The 26,297-nt window shown below is 40.2% G+C and overlaps 1 protein-coding gene and 1 pseudogene across 1 annotated transcript in view; both read left to right on the top strand.

Annotated features, from left to right (window-relative positions):
* znf385d (zinc finger protein 385D) overlaps positions 1-26,297 on the top strand; it is a 135,364-nt gene that overhangs the window by 65,725 nt on the left and 43,342 nt on the right. The gene's annotated exons all lie outside the window — the stretch shown is intronic.
* LOC117266138 (tetraspanin-8 pseudogene) lies at positions 13,798-14,710 on the top strand (annotated as a pseudogene).

Genomic DNA, 26,297 nt, shown 5'->3' on the forward strand with positions numbered 1-26,297 from the left:
CTGTATAGCCATATTCTGGTGGGATCAGTTTAACGTGGAGACATGGGGTAAAGTAATTATTACCAGGGATTTTAGTCCCGTCTGAACACGCCATGTCAGTAATCATTACGGATAATGTCAGTAGAAATTACAATGACTTTTACCTTCTGTAAAACAGTCAATACCTCGGGTAATATTAATCCCGTGTGAACGTGATCCTGTGTAAAAATGTATGTAAATATTTCGTCACGTCCTGTTTACAACTAGTTTTCCGCGTTTTTTTGATGATGGAGGCGCTAGAAGAAACATTCGGTGTTGTCAGCAGTCGTGATAGTGGACATTCTTCTATGATCGCATAGCCCTACGTGGAGACCAATCAAAAAGGTCGAGAAGAAAGCACTATTCAGAGCCACGAGACTTCTGGTTGTGTTCGGTAGGCTTAATATAAATCTGTATTGCTAATTGTTGTGTATACACAATCCTGATCATGGGCAATATTTTATATTGGGCTAATAAATGTAACACATACAGGAAGCAACATAGCACGCACATGCCGACAGGGAGGTGACGCCAGGGCGCAGACCGAGTTACCACTCCCATCTCTGGTAGAATTACGGAGATTTCTTGTCCCGTGCGAATCGGATATTTATATTACGGACATCCTGTGGTAAACTGACATTAGTCCACATCCATATGTAAAACTAATACCGTCTGAATAGTACTTATGTCTGTCAATTGCAATTGTCCCATTTCTATGTACATGTGCCACCCTTTTTTGTCACAATATTTCACAAGTGAATGGTCAAATTAATAAAAAGATTGTGGTTGCTACTGATGGTAACTTTTTATTTAAAAAATATTGGGCTTGAGCAGGATGTTCCGTGTCGCGCTAGATTGACAGATGTCTCTGACCAGTCACTTGAAACCTCGACAGAGATGGTTCCAAAATACCAGGTACTATCCACAACTACTGCTGATGGAAAACCAAAAAGGAGTGATTAAGCTCAAGTAGAGCCTCATCGTACCATGTAGTGGTTTAGTGATCATTTGCGGGATTTGCTGGGTCACCAACTACCACAGGTCTACTCGTTACTGACCTGTCGTTCAGTGTGTTATCTGGTGTATTTAGTCAGTCGTACAGCCTTTATGTGTTTTTTTGTGGGTTTTCAGCCCGTCTTCAGTCACAGTATTTAAACTAATTTGTTCTTAAACATGATACCAAACCAGCAATTTTAAAACATTTGTTACAGAACAACCAGCACTGAAATGCTGTATGCCAAGCTTTTGTGCGGAATATGAGTAAAAATAAAAGTTATGAAGTTTTATGACGAGATACTCCAAACTTTTTTCTTCTCTGGCAACAGATTTGTTCTTTAGCTGACAGGGGACATTAGAAAAGGTGAGTCAGTGGATGATTTAACTCCAGCAAAGAGCTGAAATACCATCCGTGTATTCAGTCTTCTGTAGGTGTTGGAGTTGAGAGTGAATCAGACAAAAGGTTGAGAGAAAATCACACATTGTTAGCTGCTATTTTGCCATTACAGTGAGGCTTTGATTTGTCAGATGGGCCAACAGATGTGAGAAAAAAAATGAGAACGTCTGTGAGTTTATGTCACAGTACAGCAGGTGACGGGAAAGCAGCAGTGAGTTTGAGGGGTTTGTTAGCTTTGTAAAGTTGGATCCATCATAGAGACATCCATTACACCATCTCTGAAGTCTGAACAACAGCTTATACAACACACTCAGTGCTCTGACCTCCTTAACCTCAGCGTCTATATAAATCATGGGCTAAATGTTCCTTTAGTGTGATTTTGTGTGAGTTTCCATCCCATATCAAGAGTCATTAAAAGTCGGAGAAAAGAAGATGGCTTTGTTGGAGGTGTAGTTTTTGCTCGACTTAATGGGAATGTAGTTTTTTTTTAAATTGCTGTTGTGCAACTGCGATGTTTGACTTGGAAAGGATGGATACAAAGGTGGTTGTTTTTCTCCTTTAACAGAGCCATTCCTCATCGTTAGCCTCTCACTCGCCCCCTCTTTTCCTTTAAACACTGCTCAGGAAGTTGGCTACATGACTGTAAAGATACTTCTTAACAAAAGATAATGCATTATAAGCTGTGCTGGTGGTAGTATGCATCCAGTCTCCTACGCTGGAGTTGTCATCTCTTACCCAAATGCCTCCACCTCATTTGGAAGTGTAGTTAACATTGTGTGGATGGATGGAGTCTGATTCAAAGCAATATGACACAATATACAGTCCAAATTTAAACGTTAGCTTAATATCTGATCAGTCGAATGTAAGATCACTCCTTTCCAAGTCAAACATCGCAGTTGCACAACAGCAATTTTAAAAAAAACTACATTCCCATTAAGTCGTGCTTCACATGGCAAGATTATAATGACACAGACACAGTTTGAAGGATAACACAAACAACTGAACATAAAGTTTTGCAAGACTAGAAAATTACAACAATAAGACACTATAAAATATATATTTAAAAAAAAAAACAGAACAAAAACAGAAACATGTCTCAAACAAATTTGATTTTCTGCTGATTTGTCTGTCTGAAAAAATGTAATTTAGTGTCAGAATGTTTAGAAGGGTTGGCGCTTGTGAAAAATAGGTCCAGTATTTACTACAGTGATTATAGGGTGAAGGAAACTGTTATATTCAGTACTCACGCTCACTTTTCCCATTGGAATAAATAGACTCAGGACTGCCGCCAGTCTCCTAAAAGGGCGGGGCAGTGGCAAAACCCATGTGACACAGATACAGGGAATGAATCTAAAGCCCCTTTTACACTGCCAGATTTTCTGTGAATGTTGGTCCGTTTTGCCGGGAAGCAGCGAGTGTTTAGACACACAGAGCCGGATTGGCGAGTTGATCCGAGGTGCCCAATTTTCCACCTCGTAGTGCAGTCATATTGGCGGAACCCTTTTAGTTTAAACAGACCGAGGCGGCCTTCCGCAATGGGAACAGGAAACAGCTGATAGCAGGAATTAGCGAGCAGCTAGTAGCAAGAGGGAAACACAAACCTGTAGACACTGTAAAGATGAGCAACTGGGGAGACAAGGCACTGCGCATCCTCCTTGCCCTCGCAAGCGAAGAGGCCATTAAGCGTCAGATGACAGGGACTTTGAAGAACGGGCCAACTTACGAGAGAATCGCCAAAGGACTGACCAGCCGCGGCTTCCCTCCCACGTCACTGTTTACATCACACGCTGAGCTACACGATTTGTTACTTGCTCACGCCCCCCATTGCCCCGAAAAAGGCGCATTCTGTATAAACAAAAGTAGGTAGGCGGCATTTTGCTGCACTCCCCGATTATGTTTTTATACTGCCAATGCTGAAAGAAGACAGATTGGGCTTTCCTGCAAATTTGCACAATTCCTATCTAAAAAGGGCTATAAAGTGGACCATCTCGGTTTATCAACAGTCTCTGATAACTCTGATGTAAGTGTCAAAAAGAATGTGAGAAAAATAAATAATAACTAATACCTCAGTCTATAAAATATGGCAACCTGTTATTAACTATATAGAGAATCTCCCACCCAATATGACTGAAGGACTGCCTTCATGTGCTCTCTGTTTTCACCACACCAGTATCATAATAGACCATGCGATTAAGGATAAGACTACCCTATCTCTCGGCTACCCCCAATTTTTTCTTCAACATTTTTGTAGTGTAGTGATTACTTTTCTTAGTTACATTTTTATTTGCATTATGTGCCGATTTATTTTATTGTCTGTTCATTTATTTTTGAAGAATTCATAATATCAATTTGGTTTAACTGTACTGTCAGCGTGTGACTGTGTGTTTTGTATATTTTGAAAAACTAAAATAAAATATTAAAAAACAAAAGAATATGGGAAAATGGACCAAGATAAGTTCTGGGTGATTTTGCAGTCGAAAAGTAAACTTGTTAGTGCTCTCTCATGGACAACTATGTAACAGTACCTATGCTGAATATCTTTTCCAATTCTGTCCCACAATTTACTGTAACCTATCAACTTACATACACAAACACCATTAAATCTGCAATAATTTAATATCAACAGATCATTTGGCCATGGACCTGAAACTGGTGTTAGTCAGGTCCCTGCAATCACTTCCTGAATTTCTCAAAATGTTCTGGGTAGATTCAAGTGGTTCCACCCAACAGTGGTTGCACTTATGTGTTAAATGACCAACTGCACCATTCACAACCAAACAAAACATCTTATAATGTCAATGAAACACATCAGCGACCTGCCTGTAGAAACCTATTCACATTGAAATAATGCACTGTTAGCTTAACGATGATACTGCAGAATGATTGAGTCAAGTACTCTGGTTGTTTTGTCTTGAGTTGAACAGTTTTGTGTCTGAAAGGGCGACGTTAGTGTGAAAGGCTCTTCTCAGCATGCCACAATGCTGTTCAAGGTGTGCACATACAGCTGTCTTTGCATCTATCCTAACCCGAGCTCATGATAGTTTATCACTGGATCTCTTGTCTTTATCGTTGGTTTCAATGTGATGCATCATATAAGCAAGATAGATTACAGGAAGGAGATCCTATTACCAACTCTGTGAGTGCCCCACAAAGTATTTCTACAGTCATTAGCTCGTATGTGCACTCTACAATACAGTAATGAAATGCACTGCATTAATACGAGCCTGCTAAATCTAACCGATGGACCGACAGATGGGTTTCGATTTCCCTCGCTCCTAATTTCCATACCATTTCGAAAGTAATCAAAATGTTTGAAAGGAAAATCATTGCCGCCGCTGCTGCATGTTGTTAAATCAGTAGCATCCCTAAATAGCAATGTCATCGCTCTTTCATTAAAGGAGTAATCAATCTATTCCTTACACCGAAAGTGTTGGTGATTACTCAGGATGAGGTTATTATGTTTTACACAGGGAAATCTATCTCAGTATATATTTACTGTCCATCAGCTGCTGATTTTAACACTTCATTAGAGAGATAAGCTCTGTGTTTACATGTCAGTCAGCAGGTAGTGCCGTGTTGCCCGCTCATGTTGTTTATCTGTATTCTATATGCCTTCTTCACCACAATGTGTGTTTTTAACCATTGTATATATTGAATTTTTCTTATTGTTTCAAGGTGCCTCATAACTTCAAGTAAAGCAAAGGGGCTGCTGATGAAACCAGCTTTCAGCCAACTCAGCTGCATTTGTTTGAATGTTGATTAATCTACATCATCTCTTTTTAAATAAGTTAAATTAAATTGAGCTGGGAGGTCTCAAATACTCTGACGGTGTTTTTTTCTTTGTGTTTTTAAACCACAGCTACAGTAGGAGAGTATCTTCATTTGCTATCATCAAGTGAAACTACTACTACTACAGTAACCCTCTGTTCTTGATGACCCCCAGTTCTTCCGGGCTACAACATTTGTTTCTTCCTCTTTAATTTAATTTTTACCAACACGGAGACACAGTACCACATTCGAACTTAGCCGTGCGGCAATTTCTTTTCACTGTTAAGCACGGGGGGAACTGCCCATTGGTTCGACAGCCCATTGGTTCGACAGCCCATTGGTTCAACATCCCATTGTTCCGACCATATTAAACTCATTGTTCCGAAGTCCGTTCCGACATCATCATGATGCCCTGTGGTTAAGGTCTGGTTAGGGTCAGGAAAAGATCATGGTGTGGGTTAAAATGAAAAAGAACGTGACAAACACATAAGCCGTGAGCCTGCTCCGCCTCAAGCTGGTTGCGGTGCACCATACGCCCGCCGCAAGTTGTTCAGCACCGCGGACAGTCGGACTAATGGGATGTCGAACCAATGACATGGACCCAGCACGGGGCGCTCACTCTCTCTTGTGTATCACTCATACCTGTCCCCACAAAACAAGGGCAAGTAGGAACCAATTAGTTCATAACCAAGGTAACACACTAGGCGTTTCTCAATCTGCGTTCTTGCCTGTACTTGTGTTCTCTCGGACTTGTGAAACGTCTGTCGCAGCCCAAGTGCTGTTCCAATTCAAAGTCTGCATCCAGCCGAGTACAATCTAAATGCCCAGATGTGAACTTACTCTGCCCGTTCCACCAGGGATGCATCGGGAGGTGACCTCTATGGACTTTTGACAGCCAGGTATCCCAGAATGCATTTCTCACAGACCGTCCTTGGGAGTTTGTACTCCTGAGTCAAACTTGCCAAGTCCGAACTTCCAAGTGTGCAAGTCCAAACTTGGCATACTTGGTATTGAGAAACGCCTACTGACTCCACTCAAACAGCGCAAATGACAATACAGATGAAATATACAAAGTGCTATAAATGACAATGAAATAATAATTTACCAGTAACTCAATAATGCTGAATCTATTACAACTTCAACATAATGTGGGCAGCACAGTGGTGCAGTGGTTAGCATTGTGAGTTTGCATGCTCTCTCCGTGTCAGCGTGGGTTTTCTCAGGGTATTCCAGCTTCCTCCCACAGCCCGAAGACATGCAAGTTGATTGGTGACTAAATTTTTCCGTAGGTGTGAATGTGAGTGTGAATGGTTGTCTGTCTCTATGTGTCAGCCCTGTGATAGTCTGGTGACCTGTCCAGACCTGGGATAGGCTTCAGTCTTTTTGTAGTTGTTTGGGTCTCTTTGAGGTGACTGTGTAACTTACCAAAGTAATGCTGTGTCTCTATGAGGTAAATTTATGTAATTTTTGTTGGTGTTGTATCACTTTGTCGTCATTTTCTCTCTCCTTGTGGTTGTTTTCTGTCTTTTTGTGTCACTTTGTGGTCATTTTGAGCCTATTCCTGGTCCGTATGTGTTAATTTGAGTGACATTTTGCAAGTGAAAGCTGGCGAGCCCCTGACACTTTGGGCCCTGTGCCGATGTGTAGATGGTAATAAAGTAACAGAAACAGTAAAAGCAGTAAAACAACTACAACAATGAAACAGGAAGAAGGGGGAGGCTAATGTATCACAGATTAAAACAGTTTTTGAATAGATGAGTTCAAAGTGTGGTCTTGACAGAGAGGAGTGCAGGAGAATGTCTGAGATATTGGGGGATTAAGTCCAAGAGGGAGGAGGCTGTGACTGAAACTGCAGGGTGGACTGATGCAGCGCAGGAAGCCTGTGGTGTTCTGCTAAATACTGATCCAAGCTGCTCGGTTGGAGAGCAGTAAGTCTGTTAGTAAACCAGTTAATGGCCTGACATCACAAATAAAAAAGAGCTTCTTTGTTCTAAGATGTTTCTGTTTTACTCGATGCCGTCATGTTTATTAGCCGAGATCATAAACTGGGATCAAATCTGTAATTTGTTGACCGCGAGTGAGTCATCAGATGTAGTCTGTTACACTGTGTGAGCAGGGAACGCTTTAATACCTGTTTACATTTTTAAACTATTTACAACACTTCCTTTATCTCTTTACCTAAAGTCATGACTTTGTAAATTCAGCTTGTTTAAATTGCAGACCTGCAGTTTTTACAAGCCCATAATCTAAACATGAACACAAATGAACACATCACTTCACATGTGAAGGGGAACGCCTGTGTCTAAGTGACTAATGGAGACAGCAGTGTTTCAAAATCTGGTCCAGTATTGAGTGAGAGCCCTGCAGCCAGCAGCAGCGAAACCAAAAACTCAGGCTGTGTCCTTCGAGGGCCAGCACACTACTGCATGACAAAGGGAGAGATATAATCAGAGCAAACCAGCAGCAGCTGTGTCAATCAACTCACCTGGTACTACTCTCATGAGCCATCCCCCCACACCTCTCCCCTGCAGCTGACTACTAACCACACCCACCTCCACAGCAACCAGTCTGGGCATTTGTTCATTGTCAATTTGAATCTACTATAAGTGCTTGTTTTTGTCACTGACTGGCTCAGATTATTATTATAAGTGCCTGACAACAGTATAGAAAGGATCCCTACAGAGATAGACAATTTTGCTACAGAGTAAGATCCTTTTTCTTTAGCCAGAAACAGCCCAAAAATCACTTTCACCAACCCTACCAGACTCCATTGAAATAAACAGTGATTTTAGTGGGTATAGAGCCGTCACATTTTCCCGTCTAACTGAGTGAAATAAGGGATTATTTCAACCAAACCAGAACTGGGGATTGTTGGAACAGTGAAAAGATGATCCAAGACTGTTTTTGTGAGTTGTGTTTTGTTTCTATTGACTTTGAATGAAGTGTGTTTTACAATGGTAAAATTACCATTTATTTGAATGGAGTCTGGTGGGTTTGGCGATAGTGATTTTGGGCTGTTTCCAGTTAAACGAAAAGGATCTTACGCTGTATGGTCCTTGCCATAATGTTGTCAGACACTGAAAATAACAACCTGAGTCTGCCAATGTCAAACACAAATTCTTATAGTGGACGTACACTGAGGTTGCACAATTGCCCCAAAGCATTACATTGCAGCCTGTTTCACTACGGTCGACTGTGGTGCTCTCGCTCAATACTGGACCAATTTTAAAAATTAATATCTCCATTAGTCACTTAGACACAAAAACACGAAAAAATAGGGTCCAGGTTGAAAAATACTGATGTCACCCTTTAAGTCTGATTTCCAATGCAAGATTTTTTCCAGATCAGTTGTGAAAGAACTAAAAAGAGAGAGCTTAGGGGAGAAGTTCAAACGGCTCCAATCATGGCGTGATTTGGGTGTGAATGTTGTATCATTGCTTCCAGAAAGTAAGAGGAATGATCAGACGCAGCCCCTTCCCCATAAGATAAAGGGAAATTGAGTGTGTGAGTGAGATGAAACAAAACTTAATTTAAACCTTTATCTAACCAGGAAAGGGCCTCTTTGAAACTAGATGAAACAAGATATCAACAGAAGGATAATTTAAAAGCAACAAAATAACAGCAGCGCATCAAGATAAGGGGATATAAAACAGATTAAAATGCTTTAAAATAAATCTGCACAATAAATGGATCACAAAACAGATAACAGTGATTATCACACTGTTTTTGCAGTGATGTACTGAAGCAGAAATAAATACACACGATAACTCTGTCTTGTTTTCTTGTGAGTGAAAATTGCATCTCAAACAGTGTTGTGTTCTGTTTGGCGTCCAGGGGAACATATTTATCAATGTTTTATCACCTTGATGGCTTTTCGAATATTTTGAGAATTGGTCAGTTTGGGGCCTCATAGACTCCGGCTCTGAAACAGATGAATAAAATGGATTAGACTGAACTAGTCATGTCATGTCAGTTATGGTTAATTTTGCTTTTTATTGCTGAACACCCATTAAATGGCAACTAATTTTTAAGATAAAAAAGCAAACTGATGTGAAATACAAGAGGCACTTTCTTTTTAGTCCAGCGCTCCACTGACTCAGTGAGTTTTACCACCACATTTCACAGTGCTATCCATTTGCAGGTGGTGAATTTTTAATGTTTGTGATCTAAATGTCGTACCTTTATTTTATTTTCTGTTGGCTCTGCTGACAGACAGACAGGTCGCTGCGTTACATGCGGAAATATCGTGCCCACAGCCCACCCTCTGGTCTCCACTGGTTAGCCTTGGCAGCTCTGCACTGTGCACCACCTGGGTTGGGTGGGAGCTAGCTAACAACGCCACTGGGATTACTGCTAGTAACACTGTCCTGGTGGCAGGACGGTGCTGTTACAGAAACATGGCTGCCACCCTCTGTTCTCCTCCAGGTAGCTCCAGTGAGTAAGTAACTTCAGTTTGAGCCACAAAACCTCTTTAGCATTGTTAACTATGTTAGCACTACTAGCCAACGGTGCTAACAGAGCTAACAATGATAACATACAATTATAATGGGGGTTTGCAGCTCAAAAGTGACCCACTCACATACTGAGGTGACCTGAGGGGAGACTGGTGGGTGGGTACAGTGCTCCCACAGCAACACTGTTGGGGTAGGACACTGTTACTAGTGGGAATTGCCGTATGAGCGTGCTGCTAGCCAGTTCCCATCAGACCCTTGTGGCATGCAGTGCAGTAAACTGAAGAGTAGCAAAACTAGACTTGTAAAAAAAATACTCACCACAAGCAACTGATTAACAGTCACCTGTTGGCATCCCGACCCAGAACACACTGACCCCAAATATAGTGTACTGGGTTTCGAGAATCTGACAATCTGGGTTTTAAGAGGGAGAAAACAAGGTTGTGTTGACTCCATTTCCTTGAGGTTAACATACAGAAAACAAAATATATGGTCACAGATATTAGAAAGAAAAAATAATAATAATACTCCCCTCCTTCAAGATTATTGGTGAATTAATTAAAAGGGTTTGAACTTGGCGTTGAAATCGATGACTGCATACGATTTAAGGAACGCACAGGGATTAAGTCTGTTTTTTCTAAGGAAACGGAATCACTTCAGAGCAGACCGCCCCATCCTCCAGATGTCCTACAAATCTGTCTCGCAGAGTGTTCTGTCCTTTGGCCTGGTCTGTACTTTTGGAAACATGGATGTTCAAAATCATGCCAGATTTCAGTGGATGATAAGGACAGCAAGAGTCAGCGGGGTTGATCAGGTGTCTGCAACACAGCTGTACAATGACCTTATTCTGAAAAACACTGATCAGATCCTCAGTGATGCTACACGTCCTCTTTAACTGAAATTGTAATGGAGTAGCAGGTCAAACAGCAGAAGTCTGTATCATGTATTTTAAGATTGTATTTACTATAATATATAGTTCATATTACCAGCATTGGACAAGATGTGTTTGTGCGTGATAGTGCACATATAGTTTACCTTTTGATCGTATATAGCCACTTGAATTTACTCTTGTGGGATAATAAAGTTTATCTTACCTGAAGTAACGTTACTTAGTAGGATAAGATACTGTACATTTATAAGTCTGTGACTGTCAATACATTTTTCATGCATGCTCCGTAAACATACTATAAAACTTTTAGAATTTACAAATTTTGTATAAAACAGTGATTATGATATTTTGTATTTTTCCCACTTTCATCAAATATGCAATTACAGTCAGGTCCATAATTATTTGGACAATGATACAGTTGTCATCATTTTGGCTCTGTACACCACCACAATGGGTTTTAAATGAAACAATGAATACCTGCTTAAAGTGCAGACTCTCAGCTTTCATTTAAGGCTTTTTTCAAAAATGTAGTATGAACCGTGTAGGAATTACAACCATTTCTTCACACAGTCCCCCGACTTTAAGGGCTCATAAGTATTTGGACAAACTAACATAATCATCAATTAAACAGTCAGTTTTAATACTTGGTTGCAAATCCTTTACAGTCAATGACTGCCTGAAGTGTTGGACACATAGGCATCATCAGATGCTGGGTTTCTTCCCTGGTGATGCTCTGCCAGCCCTTTACTGCAGCCGTCTGCACTTCCTGCTTGTGTTTTGGGTGTTTTGCCCTCAGTTTTGGCTTCAGCAAGAGAAACGCATGCTCAGTTGGATTCAGGTCAGATGATATGACTTGGCCATTGCAGAACATTCCACTTCTTTGCCTTAAAAATGTCTTTGGTTGCTTTTGCAATATGCTTCAGGTCATTGTCCAACTGCACTGTGAAGCATCGTCCAATGAGTTTTGAAACATTTAGTTGAATGTGAGCAGATAATGGTGCCCCAAACACTTCAGCTTTCATCCTGCTGCTCTTGACAAGACTTCACTAGAATAAATACAGAGGGTTTATCACAAGCTGCAAACCATTGGTTAGCCTTAAAAATGGAAGGCCAGATTAGAGTTTGTCAAAAACCATCTAAAAAGCCTGTACAGTTGTGGAACAGCATACTATGGACAGATAAAACAAAGATCAACTACCAGAATGATGGGAAGACAAGAGAAGGAAGAAGGGAAGGAACTGCTCATGATCCAAAGCACACCACCTCATCAGTGAAGCATGGTGGAGGTACTGTTATGTCATGGCCATGTATGGCTGCCAGTGGAACTGGTTCTCTTGTATTTATTGATGATGTGACTGCTGACAAGAGCAGCAGGATGAAAGCTGAAGTGTTTGGGGCTACATTATCTGCTCACATTCAACCAAATGTTTCAAAACTCATTAGACGATGCTTCACAGTGCAGATGGACATTGACCTGAAGCATATTGCAAAAGAAACCAAAGACATTTTTAAGGCAAAGAAGTGGAATGTTCTGCAATGGTCAAGTCATATCATCTGACCTGAATCCAATTGAGCATGCGTTTTTCTTGCTGAAGCCAAAACTGAGGGTAAAACACCCAAAACACAAGCAGGAAGTGCAGACGGCTGCAGTAAAGGGCTGGCAGAGCATCACCAGGGAAGAAACCCAGCATCTGATGATGCCTATGTGTCCAACACTTCAGGCAGTCATTGACTGTAAAGGACTTGCAACCAAGTATTAAAACTGACTGTTTAATTGATGATTATGTTAGTTTGTCCAAATACTTATGAGCCCTTAAAGTCAGGGACTGTGTGAAGAAATGGTTGTAATTCCTACACGGTTCATACTACATTTTTGAAAAAAGCCTTAAATGAAAGCTGAGAGTCTGCACTTTAAGCAGGTATTCATTGTTTCATTTAAAACCCATTGTGGTGGTGTACAGAGCCAAAATGATGACAACTGTATCATTGTCCAAACAATTATGGACCTGACTGTAGCTCAGTATGTGGCAAAAAGAAGAGTTACCACATGACTAAGAAGACTGTAATAAAACCACAAGATCAGAAACATATTCAAGAAAAATAACTGATGAATGAGCAAGGAAGTGTGAAGGGAATTTTAAGCGTTAAAGACTCAATTTCCTGCATTCTGGTGAATTTTTAGGCACTAATTTGTGCTTTTTCTGCATCAGTTTAAGGTAGAAATGTCTTTAATTTTGTCAAAATAAAAGTCCTCTGCTACCTTCATGCTTTCACGTGTCCCCTGCGTTCCATCAATTTGCAAAATGTCCACAAGTTTCACAAGGCCTGATGTTTGCAGATGTTGATTAGACAAATCATTTTAGTCTTAATGACATCTTTTCTGAGCTTTGACTCACTGTAAATTTTAAAATATTACTACTTTTTGCATCTGTTTTTGCAGTATGAACAGTGTATTACACTTTAAAAAAAAAGATTTAAAATGAATAAAGCTTCCTCTGTTGCATTTGTTTGGATATGAAAAAAAACAACTTCTACTCCACTAAAATTCACAGGGAATAAATTATACTTTCACTCCAATATTTATCTGAAAGCTGTAGTAAAATGATCTGCTATTTTTAAAAAAGAAATATTAGGAAGAATATATGCAGTGAGCTCAGGATGTGACAAAAAGAAGGGCTACCACATGAATAAGTAGATTTTAATAAGGCCACAAGATAAGAAAATATTTAAGATAGTCAACTGGTGACTGAACAGGAGAGGTTGGGAGACATTTTGAGTGTAAAGCACTTAAATTTTCTGCCTTTTCTGCATCAGTTTAAGGTAGAAATGTCTTTATTTTGTCAAAAATAAAAGTCCTCTGCTATTTTCATGATTTTATTGTGGGGGACAAATGCAAATGTCCTAAATATAGAAGGGGACTTGTCCTCTGCATACCCCCAAGTTGCATAAGCTTCACAACTCTTCATATGTGATGAGAATTAAGTGAGAATGTGCAAAAGCAACTTTTGAGTTTCTAATTCAGCACTTGTGGCTTCTAGGGTTTGTATCATTTGGTTAAAAAGAGGCATAATTTGTCATATTCCAAACAGCTGGGTTTACAGTTGTTTCCCTCTGTGCCATCACATTGAGTAACAACAGTGTGGGGGTGTGAGACAGTATGTGTTGCTAATGGAGAATCACCGGGAGAACAACTTTTTGTTTTACCCCCTCAGGTCTGTCTCTATTGTGTTTTGCTTCCAGCAAGGTGATCCCCCACCCACTGAACACGCCCCCGACATGGAGGCAGAAGTTCCCACCAGTATTTAAGCAGTAGCAGCCAGCAACAGATACACTTACATTTGGCTTCTGTCTTGCTGGTGGGGCAGAACAATGGCAGTCAACAAGGTCATCAAATTCCTTCTCTTCACCTTCAACTTTTTGTTTTTCGTGGGTGGAATCATTATCCTCACTGTTTCCACATACATCAGGAGCCACAGAGCAGACTACCAGATCACTGATGACCTTCTCCCAGCCATAAACCTGCTGATATTTATCGGCGCCGTGACTCTGGTTTTTGGCTTCCTGGGCTGCTGTGGAGCGATCCGAGAGAACCGCTGCCTGCTGGCCCTGTTCTTCCTGGGCCTGCTCTGCTTGTCTCTCATGCTGTTGGCCGTGGGAACATTGGGAGCTGTATCAAGAACCGCAGCTGCCCAGGAGCTGGTGAGGAAACACATGAAGCAGCTGCTTCCGCTGAGCGAACAGCCGAAGGAAGTTCAGGAGTCGCTTCAAGCCATGGAAATGAGCGGGTTCTGTTGTGGTCTCTTTGTTGGACATCTTGATTGGGGCAACTCAACTGTGGTGCCGGACTCATGTAACTGCACAGACACCTCCAGGAACTGCACAGATTTGGACCAACGTGAGATTTATTCCACACCTTGTATGCCGTACATTATGACGTGGTTGGACAGAGTATCGGACTCACTCATGGGGACTGCGTTCATGTTTGGCAGCTTGATGATTCTGGGCATGATTTTCTCAGTGGTCCTGTTCTGTCAGATTGTGAAAAAGAAGAGCATCATTTAAAAGGTGTCACAAGGCCTGGTGTTCACAGGTGTTGATTGGACAGATTATGTTATTATATCTTTTCTGAGCTTTGACTCACTGTAAATTTTAAAATGTTACTACTTTTTCTATCTGTTCTTGCAAATATAAACTGTATCTTACACATTTTTGAAACTGAAAAATTAAAAATGAAAAAATGAAAAAGCTTCATCTGTTGCAGTTTTGTGGATAGAAAAAAAAAGCAAACCAAAACTTCTGATCTACTTTTTACTCCATCATTTACCTGAAAGCTGTAGTAAAAGGATCTGATATTTATTTAAAATAAAAAAAAGAAATATTAGAGTAAAACGAGAATTACTATAAATTTGTGTTGCATAAGTTTTTAATTAACTTATGACCCCCTAGATTTATCCTATGAGCCTTTGAAAGGGCCTCAATCCCTATGTTGGGAGCCACATACGTTTAGATTTCAATGGGGCTTTTGTGCACAAAAAAAATCACTAGAATGCAGTAAATGTTAGATGTTTCCTTTTTCCACCAAACACTTGCAATATGGTACCCTTGAAACCAAAGTAACCGTTCAGACTTGGTACCTAGACCCTAGGTCCATTAAGCGTTTCCACAACAAACAGTATCCTTTCATTGCTCCATCAAGAACCTGCTATATCGCCTCCTTTATCAGTCTGCATCTTGTTTATCGTCTACAGAACGGGGTTGCACGGCGACATTTTCAGAACTAACTAAAACAAGCTGCAGTGAGAGTCTCTTTCCATGTGATATTTAAAAATAACAAGTTCATGCACTTGCCTTCTCAGGCAAGCTCAGGGGTTTAGTGCTGCTGGAGTCCACAGGAACGACGCAAGTGAGGATTGTGACATAATCCAGCCAAAATAAATATATATTTTTAAACACTTACAGATCTACTCATAACTAATAGGGTATGGCATCCATGAGAGACAAAGTTGTCACAGTGAAATGAGTGTGTTGATGGATTCACGTCATCAACTCATGCATTCAGTAACATTACAAGTTAATGTTCCACCTTAAAAGTCACCAGCAGTCGGCCCAGTGAATGAAGTTATTTTTTCTCAGACTCCAGCTGCTGTGAGAGGCAGCAAAACATCCTTTCATTTTATAGTTACAGTTTACTAATAAAACTCTCCACAGTATGAACAGTGGTTACATGAGCCTCAAAACCAGACACAACTCAGCCCTGAGCAGAGTGACCGTCCTCTACTGACCAATCAGACTGCAGTGTTCACAGCTCCACCTTTTAGTACCACATCTGTGTGCTAGGTACCCCAACAGAGCGGGGACCAAACATGGGGACAGTACAGAAAAAAAGCGTACTGAACTGAACCGTACTGTACTGCTCGGTGCAGATTTCAAGGGGGAAGCTGAGGACATGTCCTGGTGCAAAGACTTTTTGACAAAATTAAAGACATTTCTATCATAAATTGAAGGAACAAATTGGTGCTCAAAATTTATCATAAGTGTTTGATGGTCAACATTGTCTGGCAGAGGACCCCAAAATCCCAGTTACACATTTTTTAATTAATTTATATACTTTATTAATCCCCCTGAGGGGAAATTCAATTTTTTCACTCTTGCTGTCAGTTACACACAGGTCTGAAAGACACACACATGCACAAACAGGACCTATACATGCACAAAGTGGAGAGATGTCAGAGTGAGGGGGGCTGCCTTGTTCAGGTGCCCCCAGCGGTTGGGGGGTTCGGTGCCTTCCTCAAGGGCACCTCGGCAGTGCCCAGGAAGTGAACTGGCACCTCTCCAGCCACCAGTCCACGCTCCATATTTGGTCTGGACGGGGACTTGAACAGGCGACCCAACTCAAGTCTCTATGGACTGAGCTACTGCCGCCATATGTTTCCCCCTAACACTGAAACAAAACCTACGCTTTTGGGGAGACGCTGCACTAACCTTGCTACCTGTGTATTTAGTAGTAAAAACTGCTGATGCATCAGAGTGTAAATAGGTTTTGCTGATAATACATTACACAATACTTTATTTATCAAACATTTACTCTTAGAACAGAAATCCTCCGTCCTGAAACAACCCCAGCAACAACAATGTATCATGAATCATTAGATTTGGATGTTTCTTATTGAGGAAAAAATATAAATATATCCCAGCAACAGCCAGGTGCTGACTTCAGCCTGGTGCCAGAGGGAAAAAAACATTTTAAAAAATGTGTTTATTTCTGTTTGGTTCAGACATCAGTCACACCACATTTGAGTCACACAATGAATCAGACTGAGGCGCGGCTGTGTCCCATGATACCTGATCTCGCTCCCCCACAGACACCGGGGCTCTCACGGCGGGTGTTATGGGTTAAAACAATGAGCGCTGGTTCTTTGTTGTGAGTCTGGATTGTTTACTGGGGTCTTAAGCGCTTCACAGGAATGTTGGTGGGTGGGTGAGCTTTTGCATGTGTGCAGCGGTGATGTTGTGGTAACAATGAGGAGGACCTCCAGGTTGAACTCTCCAAATCTGCATCACTACAGGCGTTGATTTACATTCTCTGTTGCCCTTGTAGACTTGTAGACACTGTCCTTCCATCCTCACTGGCTGCACGCTTTGGCATACAGGCCCACTCTGTGAATCTAGGCCATAAAGATTTACGACTGGCTAAAAGTGGTGCATAAACTGAGCATCACAAATAAAACTGGGAGCCGACTTCAGCTCCATAAATTAAAAAAAAGGAATAAAATACACAAATGAAAAAAAACAGAGTGAACTATTCCATAAATAAAAATGATTTAAGCTGATTTAGCGTCCATTACATCAATGTTGGGCTTTGAAGATACGTTTATTTGAACATTAAATTGATAAGCACTTTGTTGGATGTCCTCGGAGGGAACTGAAAACACACTCAGTCGCACCATTTCTAAACTTTCTCCTGTGCTGAGCTGTTGCTCTGTTCTGTGCCACCAGAAACAGTCTGTTGTGTTTATGGAAGAAATTGGTCATCGCCTGATTTAAATTGTATTGAGTTAATTGAATTATGATGCCAAAACAACATGTTCCAAAAAACCCCTGTCTGGATACCTAAAAATTTCCCCTCCAAACAACAGAACAATGAACACTTTGATGTTTTAATTATATTTTCAAACATGATTTTTCAGGGAGTTTTTTCCCCCCATAATTTCCTGATTTCTGGACAAAGCTTTCATTCATTTGAACAGAACAAGTTTATCTTGTTTTGTGCCACACACACCACCTTCCCTGCCTACTCAGACTCTCGGATAATTGCAGTGAGTCAAACCACAGACTACACAGCATTTAAAGTGGCTCTAACTGAACATGTTGTTTAATAGGCCGTATTTACATAGTGGTTACTTTGAACATGGAGTGGGAGATAAAATTATCCGTACTCTGATACAAAGGGAGGATGTTTGATGGACATTGCACACTTGGAGGTTATGAAACTATAAACTACACTGTTGAAATGATCTGACAAATACTGTGCTTCTGTAATGTAACCTCAAACATCTGAAGGTTCACTCCTCATGTGCTAACACTGGCTTTATTTGATGAAGCTAACAGGAGATGATTTTATGAGAACGCTAGTAGGCCTATTCACCACATAAATTGTACACTGAGGTTTTTCACTATTTCCTTGTGTAAGAAATGTTAATTTATTGATTCCTAACTCATGACAGTGCTGTCTTAAAGCTGCATTCACTGCTGTAGTCCCACCCCACCACATGTTATCACCACAGATACTGGGCCCCAAGATGGCGCCCATTCAGTGCAATGGTAGTGCTCCCCTGGCGCATACCAAAAGTTTTTAGCTTGTGGGTTTATTTCCACAGTATGCAGCCCACTGAATATAGGCAGTAGTGTTTCTCTCACTGGCCCTACCCTGGAGTTCCTGCTCAGCTCATAGACTTAACATTGCGATGACATCACAGATTTTTAAATCACTTTTCTCAGCTTGAGAAATGTTTTACAACATAAAACCTACATGGATCAAAAATTCATAGAAGAAAGGGGCATATTTGACCTCGTTTGCAGTTCAAGGTGTCCTGTCAGCAGTTTTACAGACGTCTCTTTTATAATGGTGGCCTATGGGGATGTTTTCACTGCAATACCAAGCAAGTGGCCACCAGGAAAAAACTGCATTTCTGGGGACCTGGAGTCTCATTTATAAACACTGCATATGCACAAAATGAGGTCCGAAAGAGGTGTACGCCACTTCCCACGCAAAAGGTGTGATCTATAAAAACAGATTTGATGGGAGAAACTTTGACCCATGCTAACTAACATTTGGGAGACAGAAAATTGGCGTTGCAGAAGGTGAGGTGAAAGCGTTATTGTAGAAATTGTCAAATATTTTTTGGCGCACGCCATTTTTGGCTTTTTTCTGTGTGTACATTTTTAGTATGGATCCATTGATGATCCGTAATCCATAAACGAGACCCTGGTTATCACCTTATAAAATTGTTACTGGTTAGAAAATAGTTGCCTCTTTTCTTTTTTTACAGATGCAAAGCAACATTAGCATTCATGTAGAGTCATATTTCTGGTCAACTGATGAATATAGGTCCCATATTCAATCTCCTTTTGGACACTGGGAAACATCTGGCTCTTTAGCCGCTAAATGCTAAATGCTAAAATGCTCATCGCTAACTGTTTTCACCAAAAACATGTAAGTTATGAATGAAACTGAAGAGAGCAGTGAGAATAAACTTCTAAACCAAAACAACAAACAAGCTTGTGCTACCTAGCTAGCTTATTGTTTAGGTTTAATGGCTAATCTCAATGACAGCTAGCTAGCTAGTGGCTGCTAGCGGTAAAGCTGCGTGGTTGCCGAAAGCAACTGCATCATTTGAGGTATTTTTTTGTGGCTTTGTCACTACAAACAACATGTTTTACATGACACAGCCATTTAATCCAGTGTTTCCATACTAAATTATGATTATATTTAATTGACTTATGTTGTTTTTTGTTAACCCTATGGGCCTGAACGACGCATAGTGCGTCCAAATTCACACCTGTTCTTCTCTATTGGTTTTCTCCGTGACCGTGCGTCATAGCGAGAAGCCACGAATATCACGTGAAACAGTGGAATCATAGCTTTCCAACAAGGCTGAGCACTTGTCGGTAGTCCAATGTTTTCACAGCGAAAAAAATGATAAATTTATACTAAAATAATGTATAACAGAGCTTTCATACAGCTCTGCACACACATTACACTTGGATGGATTACTCGCAAATGCAGGCTCGCATAGAAATGCCACGCATATCACATGAAAGTGCAGGACCAGAGCTTTCCAGTGATGCCACACACATCATTGTGCTGTCATCCCATCATGCTATAAATACAGATCAGGTGTCTTCAAAATAAAAACCTGACGAATTTCTTTACAATCCATTATACAGATCTTGTTATCAGTCACTTCATATAGTGAGGAATATGTATCTTACCACGTCTGAGGCTTGCGTGTGTTTCTCCCTGTCTATCCACATTTGTAGTCCGGCTTTCAAGATGCAAATATCTCCATATTGTCCAGTTGACACTCCATCAAACTTTGTATGACAAGACCAGCCACTTCACCTTTGCGCACCCAGACAACTGCAGCCTAATTATGCATGCATGACAGGGCCGTAGTCACCTTATACATTGAGGGGGACACGTGCCCCCCCCCCCCCCCCCCCCCCCAATGCCCAAAATGTCCCCCCAATATATAACTGAAACTGAAAAACAACAACAAACTTTGTTTACTGCAAACAAAGTGGCAAATATTATCTTGGAGGACATCATTGCACTTGGTTGACTATTCTATTTTTCTATGATCTTAAATGTAAATATTGCATGTTTCTTTCAGATAAAACACATTTTTGACTTGTGAATGAGTCAATGGAATTTCTTGCAATAATGAAAAAATACTGGCAACCATGTCCGCCTGGCACAAACCACATGTTTTGGACAACTGTGAAGTGACAGAATGTCCCACCATCATGGTTCTTATGTTGCCAGATTCCAGAGAGTCTCCCCTCTTCATATATGGCAGAATATGTCAACTTCCAACTTGCTTGCTGAGATACATGTCAAACAGTAAGAATTTAGTCACATGGATCTGTTTTTTTTCATTGATATAAAAATTAATATAAAATACAGGCACATAGAAGGACATGAAATGATGGCAAATCTGGATAGCCCAGATTTTCCTGAAAAAAAAACAAGATATAGCATGTGTATGTAGCCTTTATAATGACTGTGATATAAGCTTAAAAGTAAAGGCAGGAAAAATACCCCAAAAACGCCTAGGGCCCATAGGGTTAAACATTAGGAAAAATGGTGCAATATTGATTGATTATCATTGATTATCAGACGCAGTCTTCATTTTTCCACCATTTTAGTTTATTTTTAAGTATCATACTTCTATTTTTACTCTATTAGGCTCTGGCTTTTGCTTTTGCTCCTTAAGCACTTTTTATCTTGTATATTTGGAATATTTTGACTGATATTTATCACTGTATTGTTTTAAAAACTGGGCCCAGTGTGTGACCCTGACCCAGAGAACCCACTGGTTGTTCTGGTTGTTACTGGTTTATGAACGTTAATTGTTGTTATCGTATTTTGTGTGACTGTAGTTGAAGCATTATTTGGCACAAGAATTTCCTTTGGGATAAATAAAGGTTTATTGAATTGAACTGAACTGAATTGAATTGAGATATTTTACTGCCATGAGTTTTACAGAATAAGGACTTTGGAGACGATTCAAATATTAAACTGATATGTTAAGATCAAGAGCACTACAGAGTAAGTAGCATGTCCAAAAAAGTCCATATGGACACATATTCAAGTGGGACACTGTTAATATGTGTTTGTCAGTATAAACTAAAGGTCTGGTGAGAGAAGTAAACAACACATTTGTTTTAAACTCAAAGCCCTCAAAAGCTTGATTGAGTTGGCTATTTCTCTATAACGTTAAATATTTATAACAGAAGAAAAAACATCCATAGATATATTTAGGGGGGAAAAAACATGTTTGATATTGATAAAAAAAAACAAAAAACAGTGAGCCATGCACAGTTCAAACCAGTTAGACTAGCATATAGAAAACAGCAACTGCAGAAATTTCTCATTTAAATGCCCAAAACTGTTCTTTGTTTGGCAGAAAAATTTGTGTTCAGGAAGAGACCCATCGCTCATAGTCAGAAGCCAATTTAACAAATATGCTTTCAGGGCCTTTAATGAAAGGACTAAGCATAATCTATATTTTATCCGACACTCACATTCAGGTTTACTTACAGCGCCAAAATGGGTTCATGGCAGCATGTCTGTTGATGGATACACTGGGATTTAAACTGTGACCTTTTGGTTTCCAGACAGCCTCTCTAAATCCTAGAATAACCCCTCCATCTATGATTTGTTTGATGTCTTTCCCCCCTCACAGAGCACCTGGAAAGAAAACAAATGATTTCCTTCCCAGCTTTAATCATGCATGTGTCAGGCTTGGAATTCAGGCAATTCTTCCACTTCATTGCTCAAATGAAAGATGAATTATTGGCGTAAGTCCCATTAAACACCCATCCATATCACCCGAAAAAAAATAAGTTATGTCTTTGGTCTCTGGAGAGTGATGAATGTGGGTCAAAATGAAGAGTTTCATGCCAGAACAAGATGTGCACTCAGTTTGAAAAAGTGACGCCTCATCCAAAAATGGTTTGTGGAATGAAGGGAAAACGTTTAAGGCACCTCAGCAATTTCACAACCTTTGCCAACAGGATGATTGAACTATGGCAACTTTATTCACCCTCATATAATGATACCTCTTTACCTGTCTCGTCCTATTAAACTGTCACATACGCTTGTAGGTTCACAGCCAATATTGTCAGAAAATTAGACCAATTTAAGTTAGGGTAAGATGGGGTAAGATGCCCCTGGGGTAAGATACCACCCCACCCCCACCCTTGATTCCTCTCCGAAATGATGGATGGTGCTAAATCGACTTTCAACATGTATTAAATGGCTATGCTCTGGTGAATTGTGACAGTTCATCTCGACTGCTGCATATTTGAAATTTATTCCACAAGAACCATTCTAGGGTAAATTGATATAATTTTTTGTCACTGGATAATTGTGATCTATGTATTTACATTACATAAAACTTTAAGATATGAAGCTTGGGGATTTGTGGGGAGAGTTATTCAATTGGTTTTGAGAATAAAAAGGAGATTTTTCTCTTTTGCAGTAAAAATGTAAAGTTGGACCCTTAGGGCAAGAAACCCCCTCAGGTAATAATATATTGTAGTTTCAACAGTTTGCCAGCGTCATTAGCTAGCTAGCTAGAAATCATGACCATTGCTAGCAATCTAGAAGGTTACAAGGCTTCCAGATCAGGGGTCGACAACCTTTACTATCAAAACAGCCTTATGATTAAGGTAACACAGCCTTTTTAGTCTAAATCAAGGGTGTCAAACTCATTTTAGTTCATGAGCCAGATGCAACCCAATTTGATCTCAGATGGGCCGGCCAATGAAATCATCGCACAATAACCTTTAAGTACCATCAGCTACAATCATTTCCATTTTTTGTGTAAAGAATTACAAGTACATTCTGTAGACGTTCATCCTGAGATGTCTTCAGAAAAATAAGTGCAATTTCAACAGTGTCTCAGTTTTTCCTCATTCAGTCAGTCTACTTCTCACATTACATGTGCATTTATCCATATATTTCCTGATACAGATTCTTTTGAACTGAAGCTGCTGCTTGACAATATCTTGCACAGTGTTCAATATCTTTCAACATGGTCACAGTGAGTATTCATTGTTATATTAGAGAACTGTATCCTGGTCAGGGTGGAAAAGCCTCTGAAGCAGAATTTTACATGAAGTCTGCATTGTTTATCCTGCTCTTAAAACCTGGCACTTCTTATGCCCTTTTTAAATAGGAATTGCACAAATTTGCAGGAAAGCCCAATCAGTCTTTTTTCAGCATTGGCAGTATAAAAACAAAATCAGGGAGTGCAGCAAAATGCCGCCTACCTACTTTTGTTTATACAGAATGCGCCTTTTTCGGGGCAATGGGGGGCGTGAGCAAGTAACAAAATGTGTAACTCATCGTGTGACGTAAACAGTGACGTACTCCGAGGGAAGCTGCGGCTGGTCAGTCCTTCGGCGATTCTCTCATAAGTCAGCCTGTTCTTCACCGTTCCTGTCATTTGACGGTTAATGGCCTCTTCGTTTGCGAGGACAAGGAGGGTGCGCACTCCCTTGTCTCCTCAGTTGCTCATCTTTACAGTGTCTGTCAGGTTTGCGTTTCCCTCTTGCTACTAGCTGCTCATTCCTGCTATCAGCTGTTTCCTGTTAGTCCACCGCCAGTGGGTCGCACGTGCGGTGTCATCAACAGCCCCTCCCATGGCGGAAGGCCGCTTCATTCTTTTTAAACCAAAAAGGGTTCCGCCAATATGTCTACCCTACGAGGCGAAAAATTGGGCAACTTGGATCAACTCGCCAATCCAGCTCTGTGTGTCTAAACGCTTGCAGCTGGCTGGCAAAACGGCCCAACATTCGCCGAAAATCTGGCAGTGTAAAAGGGGCTTTAGTCTCCTCATCTAGTGAGCCGGATTGGACCCTTTGGTGGGCCAGTTCTGGCCCACGGACCGTATGTTTGACACCCCATGTCTAAATTATCAACATTACTAATAGTTCTAAATGAGCGTTTATTAATATGTAACCACAAAGTAGCACTATTCTCTATTTTCCTGTGAGACCTTTCCTTTGTTGGATTGGACTGTGTTGCTGGCCAAGCTAGGTAGACTCAAGACGAGCCAACAATCTTGAGGTTTTGACAATATTTTAAGAAAAGTGCCCAGGGTGTAGACGTGTAACACACATTTTAGTTGACAATATGTAAGAAGATTTTTTGGATTTGGTGTACGGGCTACACATTAGAATGTAAGAATTTCTTTAGACCCACAGCAATGATAATGTGTCAAACCCACAGGGAGCCACAGGAAATGGGCTAAAGGGTTTCATGTGGCTTCCCAGAATCAGAATCAGACTCACAAGAACTCATTCCCAGATGGAAATTGTGATCACAGTCGCTCTGATGTTAAGCAAAGAGATTTACAATTAGAAACAGAAGTATAAAGTATGAACTATGTGAAAAATATAAAATATGTAACAATATAAAATATGTATAATGTGCTGAGTATGTAGAGTGTGTAAAAACATCACTTATGCTACATTACAATGTAAAAAACTAGTAAGTTAGAAATATAAAAATATGTGTACACCACTGCAAGGCACAGCACAATATAAACGTATTAAGTAGAAATAAGAATAAGAAATATATACAAAATATACAGAGCTGTAGGTTGCCTACCTCTGTTCAAAGTATTTCATTAATGGGTCAGAGTGGGGATTGTCGTTCGTTTTGAAGTCAGAGGCTTCTTTTCTTGGACAAGAATTTTTTGCTAGTCTACCAATTTATTTCTCTCAACAGTTGATTAATGCATCATGATCCTGCAAAACTCATGTCCCAATATAGAGCGTCTTTTCTCATTTTACCCCAATGTGAAAACAAAATGCTCTGAAAGCTTTATCATGAGATCATGAGCTTTTTTCACATTTAAAACAATGGGACCACAGCTTAAACCAGTATTGTATTTAAATACAATTTTAAGATACTTATACTTATTTATTTAACCTTTATTTAACCGGAAAAAAAGGTTCAAGATTACAAATCTCTTTTTTAAGAGTGTTCTAGCAAAGACATGCAGCAACGTAAGTAACAGACGGACAAAATAGAACAAAAATACAAAATCAAAAATATGCAAAAAGATATTCCTTCAAAGAAACACAAAGGAAAGTATGTTAATTTATGCTTTAAGTGAACCAGTAAACCAAGAAAAACAAGGGCAACTTCAAACAATACAAAAGACCAGCTTAAATACACTCTGACACTGGCATATAGATAATTGCATACAGAATTCCTGCAACAGTGCTTTGAAACGGCCGAGAGGAAGCAGTGAGTGTGATGTTAAATCCTTCTGAGGAAGATTCATATATGAAGCTGCATACTTAAAGGCTTGTTTGCCAACTCTGTATATGCCCATAGGTATAGACAAGGACATGTTCTGTGAATGGAGAGCAGCCATTTTCCATTTTGGCTCAATGTACACACATAACTGTACTTTACTTACTTTAACTCCGATACTTTAAATACATTTTACTGATACTTGAATTCAGAGCTTTTACTTGTAATTGAGTATTTCTATGCTGTTTTATTTCTACATTTACCTAAATAAAGAATCTGAGTACTTCCTTCACCACCGGCTAAAACAACAGACACTAATTGCTGAAGAGGAACAAAAGGGAACAGGAACAATGATTTGCTTATTTTGTAATGCAGAGAGGACTACCTTGAATGGTCCCTTTGTCCCAGCAGTCTTTAGTGAATATCCCCACTGTGGCCCATAAATAAAGATGCTTACAAATGTCTTCTGGGGATGCGTGGTTGGCGCACTTATTTATTCCAAGAGGCAATTGCATCTCTCCTGATACCTTGCTTCCTGCCACAGGCAAAGTATGCAGGGACGTGTGCAGAGGTAAACAAGGACAGCTCAAAGTCTTTGCATATGTCCCACTTCTGTGTGCCTGGGTGAATATTTTGTGAAGGTGAATCTTAGTGGCGCTACGTGTTCAGACTTTAGAGCAAACAGACGCTCATAAATAATACATCATGGGTCACACAAATTTC

The sequence above is a fragment of the Epinephelus lanceolatus genome, chromosome 10, assembly GCF_041903045.1.
Source record: "Epinephelus lanceolatus isolate andai-2023 chromosome 10, ASM4190304v1, whole genome shotgun sequence".
NCBI classification, from domain to species: Eukaryota; Metazoa; Chordata; class Actinopteri; order Perciformes; family Serranidae; genus Epinephelus; species Epinephelus lanceolatus.